The following is a 21368-nucleotide window of genomic DNA, read 5'->3' on the forward strand; positions in this document are numbered from 1 at the left end:
AATTAGTTTTATAGGAAATGCATTACAGTGTAACAGATGCAAGAGGCGTAACAGCTGATAATACAGATAAAATGTGCATACGTAACTAATAGGGGCGGACATATAGGCGTAACTTAGTAAACGTCATCATACATGATGTCACAAGTGGGTGGATCCATAAAAGAATCCTGCAATGTCAGCAGAAATATTTGGCAGAGATGCGCGTGCAGCCGCATGACGTGTGATTGACGTGCAACTAGAGGGTGAAGGGGACTTGACATTTAGCTCTACATGTGGAGACAGAAGTCTGGGGGGTCATGTCAACCTAATCCCAAATCATATCTAATATCCTATGTTTAAAGAACTGTGTTATCCAAAAGGAAAGGTCTCTAGGATAGAATCTATTCTATACTGACTGTTAGTGCGTGTACAAGCGTCTAAGTGTCTACATGAGATGCGAGGGGGTAGGAATATTCCATGGTAACGGGGGCTATGAATTACTTGCATGTGGACAGCGAGGCCTGGCCCTTTGCACGGTAGCTGGAGGAATGTTTACCTAAACTACTAGACAGGAATGCATCGGATGAGGAGCGGAGTAGATAATCTTGAAGGTGAAATACAGTTTTTGGCAGGCAACAGGCTGGATCAGGCACCGTTAGCCGCGCAGGGAGTAGGACAAAGTTCATGGATACAGATGCAGGCTCAGACTGGAGCTTTCAGAGGCAGAAGGCAGGAAAAGACTTGATGACAGAATTCTGGGCCTACTCGCCTGAATCTGTAAAATGTGGAAAGTGAACCATATAAAGTCGGTGGCCTTTCATACTTAGGAATGGAATATCTGACCCATTCATGGCGGATCTGAAAGAGGACATGTTGACGGTGGACGCACATGTATTTGCGTCTTCAAAACTGGAACCGGAGGGAACATACATGTACTTATAGCATGCACATGGAGCCGTTGGGGTCTACGATAGGGGACATAACTGATCACAAAATTCATATTTCCTCAGTACTCAAAGCCAACAACTGAGCTGCATCTTACAATGTTTTTTTATTGTGTACTGGGTATAAAGCAATTCAAATAGTAAAATATAAAGAGTAAACAATTGGTATCAATAAAACCTATTTATTTCTGAAATCAGCAGTAGATACAGAGTGTAGGAGCAGTGGTTATTTCTACAATCCTGAATTTGTGGGTGCTCATACACGCATGTGATTCAGAGGGCATTTTTCAAAATATCTTCTTTCTAACACACTGACTTACATTTGGAAGGCACAAATGCAGAGAAATACAATTGGTAATAACAAATGTTCTACTATTCTGTATCTCCACATGTCTCCCAATAAAAATGGTACCTCACTTGTGTGAGTATGCCCAGTTCCTGTGACAGGAAAGGGCTCACAACAGAACATGGCACATTACATTTTTCTACTGAAAACGGACTTTATTTGCTGTGTGGATATCTGTGGATTTTGGGCCCTATCTCAAACAGCACATAGAGAAACCTTTCAAACCTGCACAATTTTGTAAACTACATACCCGTTTAAACCCAGGGTGGGGTGACTTGCTGAGGTTTCACTAGGTTTTCTTACCCAGAAGCCTTTGCAAACGTCAAACATTGAGTAAAAACACACATTTTCCTCACATTTCTGTTAGGGACTCTTCTGAAATCTGTAGTAAGCCCCAAATTTCTCACCACTTCGCATTCCCCCAAGTCTTCTGATAAAAAAGGTACCTCACTTGTCTGAGTTGACCTACTGCCCGTTACAAGAGAGGGCCTAAAACGGAACATAGACACATCACATTTTCCCTTGAAAACAGGCCCTTTTTTGCAATGTGACTAACTGTGGATTTTGGGCTGCAGCTGAGCTGGCGCCTAGAGAAACCTTTCAAACCTGCACGTTTTGAAAAGTCGACATCTGGGGGAATCCAGGGTGGTGTGACTTGCATGACTTTCACCAGGATGTCTTACCCAAAAGCCTTTGCAAACCCCAAACTATGACTAAAAACACACATTTCCCTCACATTTCTGTGAGAGAAACTTTTGAAATCTAGGGGGAGCCACACATTTCCTACCAGCCATCACTCCTCCAAGTCTCCTGATCAAAATGGTATCCCACTTGTGTGGGTAGGCCTAGTGCCCGTGACTGACACAGATCAAACCAGGGACAATGAGAGTACCCTAGTGAGGACTCCCATTGTACCTGATTTGATACGCTCCTGTCATAGGCACTAGGTCAACCACACAAGTGGGGCAGCATTTTAGGACAAGTGAGGAAGCACTGGGTGACAGGAATTTTGTGGATTCCTGCTGATTCTTGAAGTTTTTGCTACAGAAATGCAAGGAACATTCGCAATTTTAGGCAAAGTTGGAAGTTTGTTTGGCACTGTCGGTTAAAACAATTTGTGGGATCCATGCAAGTCACTCCAACTTGGACTCCCCTCAGTGTCTAGTTGTTGGAAATATCTGGGTTTGGTAGGATTCTCTGGGTGGCCCTTGAGCTCGGGCCCAAAAACTGAAGCTACCCTTTTTGTTAATTTTACTCGGACCCCTCCCAGTCATGGGTGCTATAGCCACCACACAGGTAAGGTACTATTTTTATCATGAGACATGTTTGTTACTCAACTCAGATTGCAATAGTTTCAGTCTCAGAAATATGAAGAAAATGTCTGTTTTAGTGAATGTTTGAGGTTTGCATGGGTTTCTAGGTAAGAAAACCTTGCATGATCCACCGAGACACATCACCCTGAAGTCTCTCATTGTCTAGTTTACAAAAATATCTCGGGCTGGTAGATTTCCCCTGCAGACAATGTAGACTCTGTCAGTGATAGTCAGAAAAGACAAATAGTACTGCATAACCATTTTGAACTCAAGCACCCACACATACTGGTTGGTGAGTGAAAAGTTATCAACAAAAGATTTCACAAAAATGAATACACAGAAATCACTGTTAATAAGTTAATTGAAAGTTCATAATACTGACCCAATGACTCACAGCTCGTGAACTGTTAAGCCACAACAAGGCACCAACCGCTTTACAGGCCATTCACACACCTTTCATGCAACACACACACAAAACTATTCACACCATCAGCCATGGGCCCAACACATTACTACTCTCACGTTAACAAACAGTGCCATTCAAGGACCCATCACTTGTCATACACACAGAGGACTGTAATAGAAATCACAACACCTGGTGGCTGGCAGAGTGTGTGAACTGGTATTTGGCTGGCTGTGTATGTGGACTGGCGTTTGGCTGGCAGTGTTTGTGTAGTGACCAGCAGCAAGTCACTACACACAGACACACACTGCCTGCCAGCCATCACGACACACAGTCAGTCAACCACCATTTCACACAAAGCACCAGCCAAATGACAGTTAACACACAACTCCAGCCAAACGCCACCTCACACACACTGCCAGCCAGACATCAGTTCAGACACACCACCAGCCAGACCCCAGTCCAGATACACCACCAGCCAGACCCCAGTTCACACACACCACCAGCCAGATGCAAGTCCACACACACTGCCTGCCAGTCCCTAGTCCACACACACCACCAGCTAGACGCCAGTCCACAGACACTGCCAGCCAGACGCCAGTCCACACACCGCCACACAAATGCCACGTACACATCACCATGAAGTTTCACACTATTTTAATTTCTAACGATCCCCCAATGAACAGATTACACGCACAAAGCACAGACGGAGAAAAAATTAAAATCCAACTAAAATAGTACATTGTTTCCAAATAGAAAAAAACAACCTATTGTTAGAATATGAATACCAACTCTGACAGCATTCCCAACAAGTATCACAAGTATAAAACTACTGCAATCCAGGTCTCTGACAATACAGACCGTAGTAAGTTCCCTTCTACTCTCATCGTTGCTCACAATACTTGAGTTGTGTATGGTAGTATTCAAAACATGTGGGAACATATAGGCCCAGATTAGATGGACACTATGGCAGTATATACGACTCTCCTTTCATACTACTTTTCAAACACAGACTCTACATCTCCGACAAGAACAGTATTTTTGGGTGTTGGAGGAATGTACACAGAAAAGTGGTGATCTTTCAACCTATATAAACACAAATGGGGGGAGATGGAGGTAGACGTTAGGTTCATCCTCCAGACTGCGTATAGTTATTAACAAATCTGTAAATGACAGATCAGAGAACCTAACCAAAGGGAAGGGCTTCCGCTAAATGTGCGAAACAACGCCCCAAATCTAAGAAGAGAACATTCTCTTCTTGAGTCCCCTCACTCACCAAGGGTTGCCCCTAGGTGGCATGCTTCATCATTGGGGCCATCCCAGACAGCTACTGTCTGGGGCGTGCTGCAACTTGCGAAACTACGTAGGAGCACTTTTTGTGAAAAAATGTGTAGTGCAGTGTTTGGGGGATTGGTGATGCTAAAAATACCTAGCTAGTAAGCGATTAATTTATTCCTGCTCCTAGTTGGTATGGATAAAAAGGGGTTAATAGTAGGGAGGAAGTGTAACTGTTATGTGTATACTATCCCAAGTATTTGGTCAACATGTTTCGAGGTGTCCCCTAAACCTCTTCTTCAGGACCACGTGGGGACCAGCCCCATGCATACCACTCCGTGCCATCCAGGTCTCTGACAATACAGACCGTAGTACGTTCCCTTCTACTCTCATCGTTGCTCCCAGTACTTGAGTTGTGTATGGTAGTATTCAAAACATGTGGGAACAAATAGGCAAAGATTAGATGGACACTATGGCAGTATATACGACTCTCCTTTCGTACTCCTTTTCAGACACAGACTCTCCATCTCCAACCAGGACAGTATTTTTGGGTGTTGGAGGAATGTACACAGAAAAGTGGTGATCTTTCAACCTAGCCACAGTGCAGGGACTGAATATCGAATAAAAAATATCGATTTACAGAAATACCGAGTTAAAAATATCGTGGGTCAGAAATATCGACATAAAATTCTCCTGATCAAGAATATCAAATTTAGGTAAGTAATATCGATGTTAAAAATATCGAAGTGTAAAATATCGTATGCAAAAATAAAGTTGTTAAAAATATCGATTTTTTATTAATGTTATGTATTGTAGTAAATATTTTATATGTATGTGATGTATGTTTTTTCTATAAGATTTGTTTGTATTTTAATATATGTGATACATTTTTAGTAGTCATTAATTTTCTTTTATTTGATTTTTGCGTTTTTCATTCCGTAGCGGGTTGTGGGTTTATAGGGGAATAGGGTGAGAAGTAATTTAATTATATAAAATTAATTGATTATTTTTAGTAGTTATTAATATTTTTTATTTAAAGTTTGCGTTTTTAGTTCTGTAGCGGGTTATGGGTTTATAGGGGAATAGGCCGGGAAGTAATTTAATGATATTAAATGTATTGAAGATTTTTTTATTTATCATTTGTTTAATTGAGATGTTATAGTGTTAAATGGGTAAAGTGATTTATTATTAATTAATTAATAATTGGTTGTTAATTAATTTTAATTACTTAATTGGTAATTAATTATGGTAATCGTGTAATTAATTTTAGGTGTGTGTTGTGGTGCGTATAGGTGGAAAGGGTGAGAAGTAATTTATTTTTAATTGATGAATTAATAATTAGTTGTTGATTAATTTTAAATAATTAATTAGTAATTAATTATGGTAATTGTATAATTACTTTTAGGTGTGTTTTGTGGTGTTTATAGGAGTAAAGGGTGGTAAGTATTTTGTTTTTAGTTAGGTATTATATAGTTTTTAATGTTAATTATTTGATATTAATTTTGTGTAGTTGTTAATTTTTGTGTGTGTTGTTATTGCTTTTAAAGGGGTAAAAGGTGGGTATTATATACATTTTAAAATATTTAATTATTAGTTGTTAATAGCAATAGCTTTTGTTTTAAAAATAATATTTAATGGTGTTTTATTATTTTATAGTTTAATATAGGTGTGTTGTGGATATTATGGGGTCGATTCCGATCCCGTATTTTTTTTTTCTGTACGACTCGTATCCGTAATTTTTCCCGTACGAATCGTACAAGTCCCATCCCACCCGTGAAGTACAATCCGTACGGGAAAAATACATACGGATCGGCCCGATCCGTTCGAATTGGATCGGGAAAAGTTGTACGAGACGGACCCGGACACTTTTCCGTACGATTTCTAAAAATACAGTCCGACCGTACAAGTACGACCCGGACCGGCTTTCCGATTCAGGATTCGTACGGAAAACGTCCCGTACATGGGGAATGACCGGCTACAAAGCAAACTTTGTACGACTCGTATCCCGGGAAAAGTTGTTCCCGGGGTGCGAGTCGTACAGGGGTATGAGTCGTACAGGCCCCCCCATGCATATGTACGCACCTTACAACAACATCGCGTATGTACGGAGCGTACCCCAACATCGCGTATGTACGCACCTTACAACAACATCGCGTATGTACGCACCTTACAACAACATCGCGCATGTACGGTGCTATGCCAACATCGCGTATGTACGCAACTTACAACAACATCGTGTATGTACGGTGCGTACCCCAACATCGCGCATGTACGGTGCGTACGCCAACATCGCCTATGTACAGTGTGTACGCCAACATCGCATATGTACGCACCTTACAACAACATCGCGTATGTACGGTGCGTACTACAACATCGCGCATGTACACACCTCACAACAATATTGCGTATGTACGCACCGTACATAGGCAATGTAAAACAGCACAAGGAGGGTCTATTCGACTCGCACAACACCACAAAACATGTCTACAGTGCACAAAACATGGAAATGACTGACCTGGCCACATCCAAACAGGCAAACAGCGGGGCAAACTCACAACCACCCCTTATAACACACCCACCAAAAATTCAAAATGAGGCCCACCCACAAATGGACCAATAAAAAGGGCCACACACACTAACCACGAGCCTTTGCAACAGACTCACTGCAGCTAGAGAGCACACACCAACAACTGCACCCATCCACCTTAACATATACACCTTCACACAACCTCCTTCACACATACCCCCTCTTCACATTCAGACCCACAACTTCACATTCAGACCCACACACCCACAACCATCCACACCCTCACCCCACACCATGCCCACAGACAAGAATCCAAAGTTCACAAGGGAGGAGCTGGAGATCCTTGTCAATGAAGTCATCAGAGAAGAGCCACAGCTGTTAGGAACATTGGTCAGACAGACCAGCATAGCCGAAAAATCACGGCTGTGGCAGAGGATCGTCGATAGGGTGAATGCTGTTGCACCCATCAGGAGGACCAGGACTGAATGCCAAGCCAGGTGGTACGATCTGCGGAGGTTAGTCAAGCGAAAAATGAATGACGACTACGCCCAGGGCAACATCACTGGAGGTGGTGGGCCCCCCAGACCAGTACATTTCCATCCCTGGGAGGAGAAGGTGATGGCCCTGCTTCCGCCGGTGGGAGTACATGGACTTCAAGGAGTTCCAGAGCCTGGTGAGTACACAAACAACTTATGTAACATGGGGGTAATGGCATCCACACCCCAACTACACAAAATGCACGCAACTACCCCCAAACACTCACTGTCCAGAACCACAGTCAAAAACAACGCTAATGCCACTAACATGTGTATGCCCCATTGACAAAGCAAGGCCATGCTATGTCCCATGCTACACGAAGCACGAACCCAAGAACGGATGTCCGCTATGCTGGGAGGGTGGGTGTCACAAAACGCATTGTTGAACTCCAAATCAGACACAATTGCCCTCATCCCATATGGCCCAGGGACATACCCATGCACCATGCTCAATGCACAGGGACTGGGAAAGTACTGACAAGATAGCTGACACTGGGCCCTGGTGTAGGCAGCACAAGACCCTCCTGTGACCATTGCAAACACAAACACCAAGACAACAAGGTCAGATATCTGGGACAGGAACTCACACTCACTGTCATGGCAGCATGCTCCATGGGGGGACAGCTACATCACCTGGGAGCCCCAGTGCCAAATCACACTACACCCACCAGCAGGCCCTATCACACACACCCCTTACACAAGTAGACACCCCCGGGACAGGCAATGGATTTACCCACTGTCACAATGGACATGTAACACAACAAGACCAATACATAGCCGAAGAAGCATCCAAGCCAAAAATCAACAAGTCAAAGACTCAGGAACACATATCAATCTGTCCCCCGCAACATACCCATCCACAAGTGAACATTGAGGAGAATGCTAGGCACATACAACTACCTGGAGGAACAGTGCCAACTAGAATGTATATGAAACATGGATGTTGAATGAAACAGCATTAACATTGTCTGTCTCTCACACACAGGGCAACGTGATGAATCTCCCCCCAACAATGGAGGTGAAGAATCACAGTCCCAGGCTCGGGAGGAACCTGATCCCACCGGCAGCGACGCCTCTCAACACTCCGCGGATTACCCGACCGACCTGGACCCTCTGCTGTCCAAGCCCCTGCAGCACCTGGTTCAGGAACATCTGTGCCAACCACCACCCCCATTCCTACCACATCCCAGGAGACACTGAGGAGCCCTGCCCGCACTGAACAACTGAGCCAGTCTGACCAGGAGGGACAAGGTTCGCCGGGTAATCAGGAAGAGGCAGACTGCACCACCACTGCCATCCCTCAGGGGTCCCGTAGACCCGATGTGCCCACAACGGCAGACCAGGCTCGTGTGGGCAGGGGTTGTGGGAGTGGAGGCAGGTGGAGGCGAGAACCTGACCAACCAGCTGAAGAGACCGGTATGTCACACATACACAACATCATGGAGGCATACCGGCGTGACACCAGGTAGATCAGCCAGGTAGTTGGGACACTCTCAGAGATAAAGAGGACCATCACAGAGATAAAGAACCAGCAGGCCGAGCAACACGCCAGTCAACAAGAACACCAAGGACGGATGGAGGCAAGACTGACTGAGCTCCTGGCGTTGCAAAGGGACATAAGCCATTCACTCTGTCGGATCGCAGACAACATGGGCAACCCTCCCTGTGCAACCAGGCGAAGACCACCACCAGCCACAGGGAGGGAGGAGGAGGAGGATTTGTCCGACGGAGCGTCCCAAGCATCATCAAGGCCTGCATCTGAGGGTCCCCCGAGGAAGGTGGGTCGTCCACGGAAAAGACCGTGAGAGGCAGCGGCCCATCCACATCTCCCAGGTCACCTGTCCTGGCACCTGGCCTTCATGTGCAACAGCATCACCTCATTGACTGACATTCTCTGCCACATGGACTTGCTGGTGACAGTCTGACCAATGATGCCAAACACTGTGGTCTGGACTCTGCTGCTTTCAAATGCCAAGGATCCCATCTCCCCCTGGGAACTTTGGATTCTATGGTCCCTGTATTGGACCTTTTTCTTGCACAAATCACGTCCCAGACCTATAATAAAAATAAATTATTTAAATTTGATGTTGCAGTCATTTTGCATGAGTCCACAACATATGTGTGGGGATATGTCAAAGTATGCCTGAGTGTGGAACTAACTCCACCCATCCATACACTGGGATCTGAGTCCGGTCGAGGACACACATGGGTCACAATGTATCATCAAATACAGACATGTAGCCCAATACTCACCCATGATGGCCTCAAGCTGCTGAGGGGGGTTCGCAACACTGCTCAGACAGACCAATTTGGAAGAGTATCATGAAGGTGTAGAGGTCATGGGTCATGTGGAGGTGCCCGGGGAGGGAGTCCCAGGTCTGTTTGGCGAGGTGGGAGAACTATCTCCTGCATGCAGTTGTTCTGTGGATGTGATGAATGGTGGCCAGGGCAAGGTTGGCTGCACGGAGTTGGGCCAACGGGGTATTGGATGACAGACGTCCAAGGTCGGTTTTGGGTCTGGGGTTGTGGACTGCCTCCTGAGTGTGGGTGAGGAGTCTGAAGGTGATCCTACAGCAGAAAGTGAGCCATTGTAGCTATCTCAGGTGGACGGTGATGTGGCTGGGTCGGGGATGTTGAAGATGATGTGTGCGGATGAACCCTGGATGAGGACAACTTCTCCTGCAGTTTTGCTGTTGTTCCTCCGTAGTGGGCGTTGCTGTAGTTGACCCGGCTGGTGTCGTGGACCTGGGGGACGGTCTGTCTTGCCTTGGAGTGGATCTATCTGTGGATCATTTGCAGCATGCGGAGGGTGCTGCAGCATGAGGTACAGATGGTGTTGAGTTGCATGGTAATTGTGAGCGATGAGTCCATGATGAACACCAGCTTGCGTGCGTGGCAACTGGGTGCTGGTGCGGTGCCCAGGCTGGTGGGACACAAGGAGTTGACCCAGCCGTAAGGGAACAATCCTCAGATGATGACCTCAGTCCTGTCCAAGTCCAGCCTCAGGTGGCTGATGTTCAGCCATTCGTCAACGGATCTCATGCATTCTTGAAGGTTGGATCTGGCAATGGCTTTGGTGAGGGTGAGGAGCAGCTGGGTGTCAATGGCATACAAGATGATGGTGAGGACGTGTGCGCATGTGATGGTGGAGAGGGGGTCATGGAGACATTGAAGATCATCACGCTGAGAGATGAGCCCTGGGGCATGGGCCAGATGACCCTAGTGTACCACATGCTGAAGGGTGGAGGCCGACTCCCTGGGCCTTGCTGGTGAGCTACTTGGTGATTTAATCCTGGGCCCTCCTCTGGATACCAGTGTTGGAGATGTGTGAGCTGACAGTGTGGTAGCACATGGTGTAGAATGCCGTTGAGAGGTCAAAGGGGGTGGTCTCACCATTGTTGAGCAGGGCAAAGTTGTCGTTGGTGGTGGCAATTATGACGTTTGCAGTGGTGTGATTACTGTGTAAGATGGTCTGGTGCCGGTTGCCTGGAGCTGTTTGCGTGGAGGAAGTTTGTCAGTTGCTCGTCGAGTGTCTTCCTGATGACATTTGCTGGGTAGGGAAGCAGGGTGATGTTCCAAGAGATCCTGCGATACTGCCATCCGTTGTTTAAGAAGGGCCTGGGTCTCTGCATGCCTCCGGCTCCCATGGAATGTGGCAAACTCAAAGGAGACATTCATGACGTGCTGGACGTGGGCTTCAAGGATGGGGAATGATGTGGTTGAGATGTTGTGTGGGAAGAGGCCTGATGGAGAGCCAGAGTGGATGGTGCACATGAGCCAGGTGGTGTATTTGCTGCTGACGGGAGTCCAGAACCTGAGGGGGGTTTGTCCTGCGGATAATAGTGCTGTCTGCCTCTGTGTGCCAAGGCTGTTGTGTATGTCCATGAGCTTGCAGTGGTAGAAAGTTGCAAGGGAATTGATCTGCCTTGCAAGGGTGGGGTGTCTTTTGGATGGAGAACTGCTGTCAGTTCACTCACAATGCTGATGAGCTCCTTTATGTCGTGTGTTTTGGTGCCTCGGCCCTATCTGAAGGATCTCCACTTGTCCTTGCTGATGATATGGTGATGGCTGTGTGTGGCATTTTCCAGGGCTGTAAGGTAACTGATGGTTCTTTGTGTTGCAAGGTTTGCACAAGAGTCCGGCTAGATCTGTATGAGTCCAGTAGGTCTGCCTTGTCCCAGGTGGCTTAACCGTTGTTGTGCTTCACAGGAAAGTCCGTCAATGTGGCAAGATTGTTGGACCAGTTGCTGATCCAGTGTGTGAGGTTGCAGGGTGTGGCGGGGGTGTTGGTTTGAGTGTCCCACACAGCTTGTCTGTGGTGACTTACATCAAGCATCTTTGGGGGATCGGTAGCGGGGTGTGGGGCACTGTGCTGCTTGTCGGAGACGTGGATGCAAATGTTGATGGACCAATGATGGATGGTGGTGTGGTTCTCCTCCAGCAAGAAGTTACTGGCCCCAGCCACATGTAGCCTGTGGAGGTGAGGGCGTGCGTGCAGATGTACGTGTTGATGGCTTTGCGGAATTGTGGATGTAGGCCTGGAGATCTGTAGATGAGTGTTACTCTGAGGGTTGCCAGGGGGTTGGTGCAAAACCGGATTTGTGACTCTGAGGGTGTACTTGTGAATAAATTGCAATTCATCCTCCGGGATTGTTGGTGCCGTCCCTGCGGGTGATCTTGTTTCCGTCAGAGATGGCAATGAAGAAGTTGTGTGCTGAGGATGCTTTTATCCAGGTTACTGTCATGAAGGTGATGTGTGGTGCTGTTGTGTTGAGGAGGTAATAGAGTCCAATGGCGTGCTGGTGGACGGAGCGGGTGTGGAGTAGGAGGCACATGACCTGGTTGTTCTGACAGGGTCTGGTAGGCGGGGCAACGCTGCGTAGGCAGTTGGAGTAGCACACTCAGCATGCAAAGGTGTCGTGTGTGCGCTTAGGGGTTGCCTGATAGCAGGCGGTTGCTTGTCTGGTGGACATTGCTTGGAGGGTGGCTGCAGCATGAGCCTGTTGTGTGACATGGGTCATGCAAGGACCAGAGGGTCGTGCACTGTGCACGTTGCAGGCGCAGACGGTCCTGCCTTTGGCACGGCGTTGGCGCAACAGTGGCACAGACAAGCAGCTGCCTGCATTAAGAATAGGTGGAGGGGGGAAGGGAGGAGCATTTTGGAGGCGTGTGGGTTGCAGAATCAGGGCACTTGGTGGGGCGGTGCTGCAGGTGAGGCAGCAGCCAGCGGAAGGGGTGAGAAACTAGGCAAAAAGTAGCACACAAAAGATAAGGAGGTCAGAAAGGCACAGTGCAACAGGTGTATGTAAAGGAAGGAGTGTCAGGTTACTCATGGGTCACTCCGAGAAAATGGACGAACAATCACCAAAAATGACGGCCACAGGATCAGGCAACAAAATGAGGAGACACACCGTCAGCAGGCGTTGACGTCCCGTTGTGGGGAGCAACCTGCACAAATACATACACAACCAGGTACTTCATGCACAATAGAGATTATTAGCCATGAAGAACTGCATGCATGTTGCCGAAGTACACATACACTCATATGCTCAATCTTTGACAATTATGCCATAGATGACACATGTAAACATGTGACAGAGATGAGGCACTTTGGATTGTGCTGAACACCTTTATTACACTAACTCACACTAAGGGAAATGCATCCATACGAACAGACTCACAGGTAAGTTGACAGAACATGTGGGACATACGCTGGACCCCCCCTTCACAACACGGATGTTGTAATTCCCAATGAACTGGTACACAAGTTAAGGGGATGAGCCAAACACATCCTGCTGCACACGGAGAGGCTGCAATTCACCATGGAGCCTGTTATTGTGATGTCCCACACTATGTCCACCCGTAGCATCCGCAATGTTTCAGAGGCAAGGTTTACGCACATTGATGCCTTCATCAGACTCCACACTCCACTACAGATGACTGTCAAGAAGGGTGACTATCATGTCATGGGAGTGATGCTACATGTTATATGCTCCATGGTGAGAAGACATGTATGCATGGTACCACAACATGCACAGAAGCAGTCCCCACACATTCCCAACCCGTACCACCACCAAAAAGCCTTGCTGCTATCCTTACCCAAACTGACATTTCCACATGTCCGTGCATGGAACGCTGATTCAGCACACGTTGCAATCCTCATGAGGAATAGCAGGAGGACAAAGATGACACGAGCAGACAACAGGCACAAAAACCTGGGAATGACAGACACACAAGTAGTCACCTAAAGCAAATCTCGCCGCACACATGGTCAGTTACGAAACATGAACAATGTTGGACACATGCAAATTTCAAAGAAAGTCTCTCCGCAAAACTGTGTGGCATGACATTATCACTCGAGTGACACATCAGTACACACATCAAAGTCACTTTGCATTCAGTCAGCTGGACACACACATTGCAACACATGCCACTCAATGCTACAAGCTTGCACACTCATACCCAGTAACTCACCATTATGAGAAGAAGTTGCGTATGAGCTGACTCCGGATATCATCCTCCTCCTCCTCCTCCTCCTCATCACTTGCCTCGTGACCAAGCCCTAGATCCTCCACGGGTGGATGTTGCTGCTCATCAGGATCAAGGATGAGTGGCACTGTCTTCTCAACGGCCATGTTGTGCAGCATGCAGCACACAATGAAGATTTTGCACACCTTCTCCGGTGCATATGGGAGGGACCCGCCTGTCTTGTCAATGCACCGGAATCGGCTCTTCAGGAGGCCAAACGTCCTCTCAATCACTCACCTGGTCTGCCCGTGTGCATTGTTGTACCGGTGATCTGCAGCTGTTCTTGGGTTGCGGAGAGGTGTCATTAGCCATGGCATGTTGGGATATCCAGAGTCCCCTACATGGAAACATCATGTGAATAAGTGGGTCAGGAGATGCCGTAAGAGCCAAAGATACCGCAACACACAGGACAAACAGAGTATACCCACCAACAAGACATGCTCGTTCGTTGTGCAGCCACAGCATCATTTGTGGCACCCTGCTATGCCTCATGATGTAGGCATCATGTGCTGATCCTGGAAAACGTGCACAGACATGGGAAATCAGCATGTTAGCAAGACACACCACAAGGGCATTTATTGAGTGGTAATGTTTACGGTTGCGATAGGCTTGCTCCTGTGCCCGTGGTGGTACCAAAGCCACATGTGTCCCATCAATGGACCCAATGACATGGGGCATCCCTCCCAGGGCATAGAAATCACCCTTGACATCTGTCAACTCCTCAGGAGTAGGAAATTTGATGAATTCATCAAGGTGCTCCAACATGGCTGCCAAAACATCACGCAGGACACGGCTGAACATTGTCTGTGACATCCCACCAACATCAGCTATGGTCAATTGAAACGTACCTGTGGCAAAAAAATGTAGGGCTGCCATCACCTTCATCTTGGGGGTCAGCGCAGTAGGATACCTGTGTCGCGGTTGGAGGTGTGGTGCCAGCTTGTCGGTCAAGTCCTCAATCAACTGTCGAGTGAATCTGTAACGTCGGATGCAGGCACGTTCCCTCATGGCAGCCAAGTCTGGCATTGGTCTTGGGACAGGCGGTGCCCTGCAGGACATTGTTAGGAATAATGAAGATTGAGAGTCTGCCAACATCAATGTCAATGAACATAGCACATGCTAAACTGCTACTAAACATCAGGTAACTATGGAGTCTGGTGTGTGCAATACATCCAGGACACATATGCCAGCTTGCTGGCATTCCTACGAAAAGCCAGATACACCTGTTGATTGTCAAGTCTACATGACATGCCTTGAAATGAGCTGGGGGCAAGTCTGAGTGAACAGCCAGAGAAATCCCCGGAGTGACACACATCCACATAGCTGCTTTGGAAAGATGTCATCTCATCCAGACAGTTGACTGCAAGGCACACGCACAGGTCACATGGAATGTCAAATGTACATATGAAACACATTGCGATGAAGGGGTACACGGGACAACAAAAAAACACAGCCATTGAGATGACGCAGACATGTATGCCTGGGAAAATATGATGTCCGATGCACACATACCCTACAGCCGTGGGAATCCACATGTGGCATGGTGTGCGTAGATGTGTGCCATGCCCATCTCCACACAGCGCCATGTTGTATGCACCAACAGCAGATGCAGTTTGCCGAACACTAACAGCAAGCTCATGGGAACACATGACACACACCTGACATAGTCACATAGGGGCACGCTGATCGTGACATGTCAGTTGATAGAGTGTCCCTGTCCCTGGCCTCAGGAGACAGGTGCGGGTGGGGATGACTGTGCCATCCCACTGCTGCTGTGCATGACACAGTTGGACTACAGACACACATGTGGCAAGTGGCAAGGTGATGTGTGCCACATAGTGTCCCATCACACATGACATGTGTACACAGGTTATCACACATCAATTGTGCAACTAGATGAGATGACCTGTGCAATATCACTGTCTGACACACCTAGGGCCTGCACATGAAAGTATGCAATGACAAGTACTTGATGGACATCCTTGTGCAACTCGTAGCCCTCCATTCCTGGCGTGTGTACGCCTCGTATCACTGTTCACTGGTGCAGTACGGGTACGTGTGAAACGCACCGTACCCCCGCATTCATTGCGTGTGTACGGTCCGTATCACTATTCTACTGGTGCCGTACGGGTATGTGTGAAACGCACCGTACCCCCGCATTCATTGTGTGTGTACGGTCCGTATCACTATTGTACTGGTGCTGTAGGGGTACGTGTGAAATGCACCATACCCACGTATTCATTGCGTGTGTACGGTCCGTATCACTATTCTACTGGTGCCGTAGGGGTACGTGTGAAACGCACCGTACCCACGCATTCATTGCGTGTGTACGCATCGTTTCACTATTCTACTGGTGCCGTACGGGTATGTGTGAAACGCACCGTACCCATGCATTCATTGCTTGTGTACTGTCTGTATCACTATTGTACTGGTGCCGTACAGGTACGTGTGGAACGCCCCATACCCCCGCATTCATTGCGTGTGTACGGTCCGTATCACTGTTCTACTGGTGCCGTAGGGGTACGTGTGAAACGCACCGTACCCACGCATTCATTGCGTGCGTACGGTCCGTATCACTGTTCTACTGGTGCCGTAGGGATACGTGTGAAATGCACCGTACCCCCACATTCATTGCGTGTGTACGGTCCGTATCACTGTTCTACTGGTGCCGTAGGGGTACGTGTGAAACGCACCGTACCCACGCATTCATTGCGTGTGTACGGTCCGTATCACTATTCTACTGGTGCCGTAGGGGTACATATGCAACGCACAGTACACGTCCACTTCCGTTGTTGCGGTACGCAGGGGTTGCAGGACACGCCCCCCAAGTGACCAGAACCTGGTGGTATTGTAGGGGCTCCATATTATAGGTGTGGATTTGGGTATGGGGTATGTTTCCTGCCCCTCACCCCCACCCTGGTCCCTGGGTGTTGTTCTCACCTTCTGCGGCGTGTGCGTCGGGTCCGGTGCACCAGGTCGTAGGCTAGGAGGACCGGGATGACACGTACGATGGGGTTCATGGCGTGTACGTTGTATACCGGGGCTCCGTTGCATAGCGGTTCGCGTAGGACTCAACTTTTCCGGCTGTGTTTGGCTCCCGTAAAAAAAGAGCCGTACGGAGTGACGTAGGGACGAATCGTACTTGCTGGGCCGGAAACCGCTGCTTGAATACGTCCGGACGTCGCGTACAAGCTGTTCCGGATCAGAATCGTTGTTTTTTTTACCCGTACGGTCTTTTGTACGAAACGTACGGAAATAGGCTTTCTGTACGAATCATACTTCCTAGGCTGTACGGAAAGTTTACCGGGTACGAGTCGTACGGAGAAAACGCTCCGTACAACGATTCATACAGCCTTTTTCCAGGATTGGAATCCGACCCTATATTGTTAAAACTTGTGAAATGAAATGAATGTTTCTTTTTATTAATAAGATTTTTTAATTGATTATTAATTATATTAATTATGTAAATACATGCAATAAAAAATGTTGAAGTGGTTGGTTATTGGTGTGGTTTTATAGGGTAGGAAATAAGAGAAATACATTTATGTTTTAATAAAGATTTTTGTTTGTTCATATTTGCTTCTTTTAAATAATTTTTGTTTATGCATGTATTTATTAGTTTATTTTATATATTATTTGTAGGTTTTTGTTATGTGTAATTAATATTATGATATGTGTTCTTTTTATATGTTTAATATATTTAACTTTATATTTCTAAAATATTGTTTATGTATTTTTATAATTTTTAAAATTTTGTAAACTTGTTAATTTTTTTATATTGTTTAAGTGTTATTAGTAATTTTTGCTTCTCTGCTATCTGCTATCCAGCACTCTCCCTACTGTTCCATTCAATGGAGTGGAAATAGTGATTTTTAGCCCTCTGCTATCCAACACTTTCCCTACTGTTGCACTCACTGGAGTGGGAATAGTAATTTTTGCCCCTCTACTATCCAACACTTTCCCTACTGTTGCACTCAGTGGAGTGGGAATAGTATTTTTTACCCCTCCGCTATCCAACATTTTTCCTACTATTGCACTCACAGAAGTTGTAATAGTAAATTTAATTCCTCCGCTATCCAATAGTTACCCTACTTTTGCACTTACTGGAGTGGGAATAATAATTTTTGCCCCTCTGCTATCCAACACTTTCCCTACTTTTGCACTCACTGGAGTGGGAATAGTAATTTTTACCCCTCCGCTATTTAACACTTTCCCTACTGTTAGACTCATTGGAGTAGGAATAGTAATTTTGGCCCCTCTGCTATCCAACACTTTCCCTACTGTTGCACTCTTTGGAGTGGGAATAGTTATTTTTACCCCTCCGCTATCCAACACTTTTCCTACTGTTGCACTCTTTGGTGTGGGAATAGTAATTTTTACCCCTCCGGTATCCAACACTTTCCCTACCGTTGCACTCTTTGGAGTGGGAATAGTAATATTTTCCCCTACGCTATCCAACACTGGAGTTCGAATAGCAAACTTAATTATTCTGCTATCTAACACTTTCTCTACTATTGCACTTATTGTATTGGGAAATGTAAGTTTCATTTTTTTGATAGTTTAATCTTTTAGTTTATTATAGAATTTTTTATTTTTATTTTAAATTATTGAAATATACATATATATATTATTTTAATATAATTTTAAAGTTTAAAAATTAAATAAAGATAATAGTAAATAAATATTTGTAAGTAAATATGTGTATATGTATACATTTTTATGTTTGTGTGTTTATATTCTTTGAAATTACGTTTATTTGTTATATTTAGTTAAAATGTATATTACATTAAATTAATTTTGTTAAAAATAATATTAATATTTAATATATTTGCAATATATTCTTTTATTTTATATATATTTTTAAATTGATATTTTTTACAGCTATATTTTTTACCTCGATATTTTTGTACTTATCTATTAAGGTATTGGAGTAAAAAATGTTGCAGTCGATTTTTTTTAAATATTTAGAACATCAATGTTTGTCATATCGATATTCTATCAGTGAACCCCTAGCCACATCCTCAACCACTCTGATTCTAGGTACAGTTGCTTGTTCTACTGCAATAAAGCTGCCTATTACAGTACAAAATTCATCTTGAGTTCTAGAGAACGATCTTTGAAAACATCGTAAGCATTGAAGGATGCTAATTAAATAGATGAACAGGCAACTTCTTGTACCATATATAGGAGTTTTGAGAAGCAGTGTAAGGCTCCAACCTTTGATCTACCCTATATATACATCTCATGTGCTTGTTGTAGTCTAGAATGCACACTGGTTTGCTTACTCCTGCAACTTGACCTCAAACAGTCACAGGTGCAGTACATTCATCTTGAACTGTTGCGAGCATGTGGACATTTCTTGTGTATGAAAATGTCAATGCGAGTAGCTCATTAATATGTAATGCACTGCTCTGTTCCCTCTGAAATTTCTTACACAGAAGCTCTTTAGGGAAACCTTTATGGTTAGAGCGGAGAGTGCCACATGCCATGGTGCCCACTCTGAGCAATCCTTTAGATACTTGCACAACTATGTAGAAATTGGCTACATATAAACAGTGCCCTTTGTGAAAAAGTGCTTTGGCAAGTTTCCACACAATTTTCTCCCTGACTCCAAAAGTGGAAGGAAAACAGGGAGGGGAGTTTCATTGAAGAATCCTTACCAGTGTACACCCTGAAATTATACACATATCCAGTGGCACTATAACGCAATATATACATCTTAATTCCATAATGTGCTCCATTACTGGGTATATGCTGTCTGAAAAACAAACAGTCGTTGAACAGGATCAAAGACTCATCCACAGATATATCTTGACCTGGAATCTAGATCTCAGAGCAACGATCAACTAAATGGTCAAGTACAAGCTGAATCTTGAAGGTGATCTTGTGTTAACGTTGTAGCATTATCCCAAAAATGCAGCATTCACTGTAGATTCAAAAATACCTATAGCAACTCATGGCTGCTAGAAAAATAGAAGTTACCATCAATGGACTAGTAGACTAATATAGAGACAGTTATGGCTACCTTAGTAAATCCCATCAAAAAAGTTAAACCCAGAACTGCTTCATTTCATGGAGATTTGTAGGAGTCCACTGGGTAGTTCTAGAGTGGGTCTTAAATGTGGCACTGTGTCTCACAAATACTGTTCTGCATACAAATTGGGCTGCACAGCAATATTATCCAAAAACACATCATCAATAAAGAGCTGGAAGAAATTGATAGGCAAAGGTTCTCTGTATTACCTCTACACACTGCAACACCAATGAAGGCAGTCAAAACAGGCTGCACCATGTCAGGGACAATTCAGTGTTCAGCGCTTCCAATAGGAAGTCTTCCAGACCCTAGTTGGAACCCCCCTTGCTCATGCTACACTACATGCATATCAATATTCTCCTCTAAATTAGGTACTTCATCAATGCTAGTAATGGATTAATCATCAGACAGAAAATTCACTGCCTGAGTCTTGCACTTGGTCCTTTGCTTCAGATGCAGAGTCAGGAAACAGGCAACAATAATCAACACTGCGTCAAATTAAAATGTAACAAACTGTGGCTGTGTCAAACAGCAAACACCACTATTGAAATAAAACTATCTGGAAATAACCTAGAAATGCTAACCACACAATGAACTTTCTACTACAAAAAGATACTTAGATACCTATAACTTGCCACATACAGGTAGAATAAGGATCAACTGCACCCACATTGCACAGACACAGTAAGCACCGAAGAAATCCCACTAGTAACGAAAAACAAAACAAATACACAAAATACAACACATTATAGATCTTACACAAATGTAAAATTGAATTTCAAAGATACACAAAATATACTAAAATTTTTACAACAGCAAAAAAATAATCAAACAGAGCAGCGATAAACATTTGAAGTAAACATTACAAATTTAGTTTCCTTGCCATACACATGCAACTCTACAAATTGCATAATCGTCAATGCTAAAACGGCAAGCAGGATGCGCCACAAGCAAAAGTAATACCTTTCACTACTAAAAAACCCCAAAACCTGAGGTCACAAAATCACACGATAATAAATAAAACACAATGAAGTCTGCTCTGTCAAGTCAGGTCACATTAAAAAAAAGGCTGATCTACACAGAAGGGGGCACAAAGTGGAGACAAGGAATTGGCACCCTAGATTGGAAACTACGCCTACCACAGGGGCAGATCCTGCCACACATAACCTATTGCCTGGTGTTTCCACGCCTTAGGGGCAGATCAACTTAAAGAACAGCCTATGTGCCCTCGGGGGGGCAAAAAAAGTTCAGATTGAGGGGAGTGAACCTTGTCAAAAGGGTCCCCCTCATAAACAATATTATTCTCAAAGCCCCTGGTGTCTAGTTGGTTTCCACCCACCTGGGAGTAGGATAGGTCTGAAAAAAAGCCAATGCACCCACAAAGGGGGCAGAAACAGTAAAAACATGTGCCTAAACAAAAGAAAATTACCCCTTTGAAGGGAGTAACCCTTGCCAAAGGGATTCGCTCCACACAAACATGCGT

Source organism: Triturus cristatus, chromosome 5_2, assembly GCF_964204655.1.
Source record: "Triturus cristatus chromosome 5_2, aTriCri1.1, whole genome shotgun sequence".
In the NCBI taxonomy this organism is placed as follows: domain Eukaryota; kingdom Metazoa; phylum Chordata; class Amphibia; order Caudata; family Salamandridae; genus Triturus; species Triturus cristatus.